The sequence below is a fragment of the Canis aureus genome, chromosome 5, assembly GCF_053574225.1.
Source record: "Canis aureus isolate CA01 chromosome 5, VMU_Caureus_v.1.0, whole genome shotgun sequence".
NCBI classification, from domain to species: Eukaryota; Metazoa; Chordata; class Mammalia; order Carnivora; family Canidae; genus Canis; species Canis aureus.
The window spans coordinates 27,418,061-27,424,731 of NC_135615.1; positions in this window are offsets into that span (position 1 = coordinate 27,418,061).

Below are 6,671 nucleotides of genomic sequence, written 5' to 3' on the forward strand. Positions count from 1 at the left end.
GTCTGTTAAGTTACTTATTTGTGGTTCACTAAGTTCTGTTCTGGAGTTTTTTCTTGTTCTTTTGTTTGCAACATTTTTCTGTGTTTCTTTATTTTCCTTGTGTCTCTGTATCTTCTGCACAGTAGATAAAATATCCTTCTCTCTGTGTCTCTTGATGGAATGTTCCTATATAGGAACATATAGGAGATAAAACTTATTGCCCAAACAATCCTGAGCTCCTGGTTCTCTCTCAAAGTTTTGTGATTGTCCAAGCCATCTTCTCTGTTCTTAGTTACTCCTAGTAGTTGAGGTTGTGCAAAGACTTGTTTGGCATGGGTATTTTCTCATTCATCCTGTGTGTAGGAGTTGCCAGCTAGTCCTGGGTTTATTTCAGAGGGAATTGTTCCGTTTGTAGCTGTATATTTAGTGTATCCATGGGAGGTGGTGAGTTTAAGAGCCTCCTATGTCACCATGTTGGACTGAAACTCAGCATGCAATTTATTTATATATACTATTCAAAAGTAGAGAAGCTGAGAAATCATGAAAAAGCATGTTAAAAAACATTTAAAAAGTTAAACCCAATGTACTATCTTTTTATATTTTACATATTTTCCTCTTTGGAAGGTTCAGAGAAGGTTTAACAAAAGGTATTGAAAATCAAATTCTTCTTACACAGAATTTCATAAAGTCACTTAGAAGTCATAGCTATATAGAAAATATCTAGTTAGATAGTTAGAATATAGATGAATAATAAATAATGAATATAAGCTGATGGATGGATGGATAGATGGATGGATAGATAGACAGACAGACAGATAGAGGTGTTTCCATTTTTTAAAAAAAGTAATGCTACACTTAACATACCTCCATTAGAGTGCTGTTAATAGACCAGAGAAATAATTGTAGAAAACCTTGTAAATATAAATGTAGAAATATGAAGTATATGAGACAAATATAAAACATAATTCAAGTACAAAATATGATAGAAATATTTAATATGTCAGGAACCTAGTCCTGCAGATGTGCAGAGGTAAACAAAAAATTCAAATAAATGTGCTATGCTGGGAAATATCCCCTTAGTGTCCCACTAGGTTGCCTAGAGGTATAAAATATGTTGGTTCTTCTCTTAACATGGAAAACTACACCTGCTGTGATTGTCCCTTAATGAACCAGCCCTTAAAAAATCAGCCCAGTGACTCAAAGTTGAGTAGGAACTGGATAGAGAATAGCCCCTCTAATTTTCTCTAAATTTAACAGCCACTAATTGCATTGAAAGACCCCCTTCCTTTGCTGATTACCTTAAAGTACTCCATGAGATAAGGTGTTAATGAGATTTTCTTTGGTTCTTTTTTTTTTCTTTCTTTCTTTCTTTTTTTTTTTTTTTTTTTTTTACAGCACTATTAATGCTGGCATATTACACAAGATTTACTCCACTAACTATAGCCCAGTCTACGTTTCCTTTTTATATGTATATAGGTTATTTTGTTTTATGGAAGATGAGGATTAATTCTCAAATGAAGATGCTTTTTTTTCTATCATTAATGAACAAATTGCTATTTTACAAGGTTTGGTTGTAAGAGATTAGCTGTTTCTTTCTGGTTATTTAGAGGCCCTTCAGGCTTTCTTTGGGGATCTCATTACTTTCCACAGTGCTTCAAAAGAGATTAAAGAGTCCTAAAGGATGCTAACAAATACATAAAACTGAATATGTTATTCTTCTTAGAAAGAGAATGGAGAAAGTAACTAGAGGTATGTTGTTTGGGGGCCTTATAAAAACCTAAAATATTTCATCTATGTGAGGGTTATGGCACCTAATTCCATTATTAAACAATCATGAATATTTTTTATTTATTGGACTTTTATAAGCTATAGAATATACTGAATGTTTTAAAAATAATATTTTGTAATTATTTTGTTTACCAATTCATGAATGACTATGAGCTATTATTTTATTTATCAGCATTATAATTGTTATCATCATTATCATATTAGTTAACATTTACTGAACAATTACTACACCCTTCAAACTATCCAGCGATTTACACTCTTCTTTCATTTAATCCACTGAATAATCTATAAGATTATTATTAGCCATTCTTAACCTTTTTTTTTCTTTAACATCCACATTCATTCCAACAAAATACATTGTCTCCACTCTGTTATCTCCATTTATAAATGAGGGAACTGAAGGTCATATAGTGAGTAAATGGTGAAGCAGAAATAGAAACTAAGTTTGTCTGACTGGAGTCCACCATTGTGCTGCATTCTAATCTATTGTATTTTCAAACACAAGTGTGGAAATTGAGAAGTTACTCTGTGAGACCCACTGGTTGAAACTAAACTCTACTTGTAAACTATACATTTTGTTGTCAATGAGCCCAAGTCCATTTGGAGGCAAATTTCATGGCTTGCATTTACTAGATCAGTTAAGGAAACATAATTTGATTAAGAAGGAAGTATATTTAATGGCTAGATTTTATCCAAATTAGTGATCTTTAGACTGTGGACTGTGACATTAGAACTTTTATCTGACGGTAGAACCACCTTTGTGTCTATCTACATATTTTGGCCGGGATCTTTGTTTTCAGGCTGGATTTAGGAGATAATAGAAAATATTTCATTTTCTTCCCTTAATGGAAATTGATAGCTTAAATCCCATTTCTTAAATTGTTCACTAATTGTTCCCTAATTCTATATGTATATAGATCTATTTTTGAGCTCTCTGTCCTGTTGTAGGTGTGTATTTTTTTTCTACTCTTGTGCTAAAGTATTTATTTGATAAAAATTTTATTGATGTCTCCTGTCCTTCAAAAGTGTCTTACTTATTCATGGTTATTCTTTCAAATAAATTTTGAAGTCATTTCTCAAGTTCAACACAATTTCACTTAAATTTGGGAAAGGAGTGAGCATTATATGAAATCTATTAGTCAATTTGGAGAGAGTTGATATATTTAAAATATACCTATGGCAATGGTATATTTCTTCATTATTTAGGTAAACTGAATAAATTTTAACAAAATATTATTTTGTTAAATATATTTATGATACGTGTATGTTATATAATATAATATGATATATAATACATTGTATATAGCATATATATAACTATATAAGTTGATGTTTATTTTGAGAAAATGTGTATTTTATGAAACATATATGTGCTGCTATAAATTACATGCAAACACACACATTTCAGGAAACTAAAAAAAAAAAAAGAAATACCTAAACTATCTTTTTCTAGCATTTTGTTGCAATATGTGGAAATGCAATTAATATTTCTATTACTCATATTTCTAGCAATCTTGTTAAAATATTTCATTCTAAAAGTCTACCAAATGATTGTTTTATATTTTCACATAGGTAATAATATGTGATTAATCATTTATTTCTTCCTTTAAAATCTTTACATTTTATTTACTTTTCTCAGATTTATTGCATAATCCAACAGAAGTGGTGGTATTAGTCTTTTTCCTTATTTCCTAATTTAATCAAATGACCTCTAGAGCATTGAAACCTCTCTATTGAAATGAGACAATCTACGGCTTCGTCACTGGGTTAGTTTTACCCCAAATGCTCCACCATACGTGATAATCAATTGAATACATTTTTTTTCTTTAACATCTTCTCAAAGCCTATCTCTAAGACTTCTCTTCTACTCTTCAATTGAACTTGGTCACTATTCTGATTCTTTACTCCACTCCTCAGTAATATATACTGTAGTGTAGTTTACTTGTCTGTTCTTGAATTTCTCACTTTATTTCATTAAAAGATTGTGCTAAAGGTAAATATTTTCCTTGAGTTTCCAAAAAATCCTTATAATATCACATAATTCCTGATTATTTAATTTATAATAAGTTTATATTCTCTTTGGATTTTATACATTTGCAAAATCTGATATCATTATAACCTTTTGTCTTTTTTTATAACTTTTTGTCTTTTTAAAAACATTAGAGTTCTCTTTAAAATCAACTAGGACTTTTTAAGCATTTGTAGATCTAAAATGAAGTTTAGAAGTTACCAAAAGGAAAAAAAAAAAAAAAACAGAATTACCTTTGGCTCTCCAATTTATATGCAATTTATGTGTAGAAATTTATTTTGCATGGTGTGAAGGTTACTTATTTACGTAAAGGTTTTAAATCTTTAATTTTGCAGTAGGAACTCATTTTTGTGTGTTGTATTTTAACTTTAAAAAAAAATCGTACCCAAGAAACCAAAGATATAGAATTAACAAAATGAGATGCTATAAGGTTAGAATCTTAACCATATTGCATAAATTCCTTCTACAACAGGAATTATTTTTCTAAGTGGCATTCTGCAGTAAATGTTTTTAAATCAAAGGTGTTTTTATCTTGATACTAGATTTTGGCCATTTTTGAATGTAGCAATTACCAAGGAGAATCTATATTCCATCCAATTTTCTGGCCCATAATGCAATACAGTGATTTTATTTGCAATTAGGTGTCAGTAGGAGGTGAAACATACTATAGATGCACACACGCACACACACAAACACACACACACACACACAAAAAAGCAAAATCATCACTGTTCTTCTCTGCGAGAAATATGACCTTCCCTTTGAAAGAGTGAAAGATAAGCAGCTTAATTGTATCTTTGAATCACAAGACTGTTGAAAATACATTTGCAAGGATGAAAGGCAATTAAATGTGCCTGCCAAACGTGGTGTTTATATTATAAACCATTTCTTTAGTTTGATTCATTAAGAATAATATCATTACTGGAGAGAGAGATGGTAAAATGATAAAATGAATTAAGTCCTACAGACAGTGCAGAGCTATTTTTTTTTTCTTTCACTTTTTTTGTGGCGGGATATTTTTGTTATTATTATTATGATTTTTACTCTTTCTGAATAGCCAGTGGTTAAGGAATAGGACATTTATATAGTTCATTGAAGAATTCTCCCTAATTTGAGGTAGTATCTAGACAATCCGCTATAGGAGTGAGACCCCTCTATTGAGATGGGACAATCTGCCAATCTGGTCATAAGGATAACATAATTATTTTATTCTCATTGCTTTTAGGATTTTCAGTTAGTTACTGACTTAAGCAATTTAATCATGATGAGCTGTGGTGTGTGCTGTTTGTATATCTACCTGTGTGTGCTGTATGTAACATGTTATTTTTTTTTGTTTTGGATCTGTGGGTTGCATCATTTTAGTCAAAATCAGACAATTTTTGACATTTTTATTCAAAAAATTTTCTATCCCCTCACCTTTTTTGTTATTAGGACTCCATTCCCATGTGTTAGGTTGCTCAGTTACACTAAGTTTCGTTCATTCGTTCTTTCTTCTTTCTTTCTTTTTTTCCCTAAAATTTTAGGTCTATCACTAGTTTAAACTCGATGATCTTTTTCTCTTCAGTGACTAATCAGGTGTTTATCTCATTTAGATACTTCATTTAAAGTACTTTTTCAACTCTAAAAGTTCTGTTTTCTTATCTTTATATCTGTCATTTCCTTCCTTATTATATCCATATTTTCCTTTAAATATGTGTGCTTAATCGATGTTTCATCCTAGTTTTACTAATTTTTTTTTCATTTTGGCTATTTATATGTCTGGTTATATTGGCTGATTCTTTTTTTTTTACTTGTGATGAGTCACATTTTTGTACATTTGGCATTTCTAATAACAATTTTTCATTGCTGGTCAGTTATACTACATTGTGCAGCGTGTGAATTTTGCTGACTTCCTTAAAAAGTGTTAGGCTTTGCTAATTTACAGGCAGTTAATTGTCTTCCAGATTAATTTGATCCCTATTTTAATATTTGCAAGGGTATGTCTAGGGGGATCTTCCCTGTGTATCAGCTTATTAATAAAGCTTGACTCTCTGGAGTCTGTACTGTATCGGGGGATCATTAAGTACTCTTCACTCTCACTATCCAGAACTTGAATATCGCTCCCCAACTTGTTTGATCTCTGAGAATTGTTTATCTTATCACTCTGTGTTAGGTTTGTGTCTTGTTTTACTTCATTTCAATTTAGTTTGCATAGTCTAGTACTCATCAAAAACTCAAGAGGGTTTCTAGCAGCTGTCTGGAGCACTCTCTCTATACTTCCCTCTTTTCTAGTACTTCTATCTAGGTAGAATTCTAAACTCCAATTTCTTCCTTCTCAAAATAGGCTTCTGGGTTTTGTAGGACTTTTCACCCTTGCCCCTGCAGCCCAAAAATGTCTCAATGAGAAAGTCATCATGATCACAAAACTCATCTAATTTGTTGGTTTTTGTCTCTCAGAAATCACAATCCTTTGATGCCAATTATTGAAAAATCTAAAAGTGGTTGATGTACCTTTTTTCCTGTTTTCTACTTGTGGTTTTTGAAAGGATTATATTTGGTACTTGTAACTCCATCTTACTTGGAAGTAGAAATCTCTAAGTCTTTTTTAAATAATACTGTATTAGGGGTGTCCAGGTGGCTCAGTATAAGCATCTGCCTTTGGCTAAGGTCATGATCTCAGGGTCCTAGGATTGAGCCCCATGTGGGGCTCCCTGCTCAGTGGGGAGTCTGCTTTTCTCCTCTCCCTCTGCCCCTCCCCCTGCTTGTGTGTGCACTCTCTCTCAAATAAATAAATAAAATCTTTAAAAAATAAATTATATTTTGTCTATAATTATTATATATTAAGAGTGGAGAAGATCACAATGTATTAGACTTTTAATGTGTATATAGAATAATT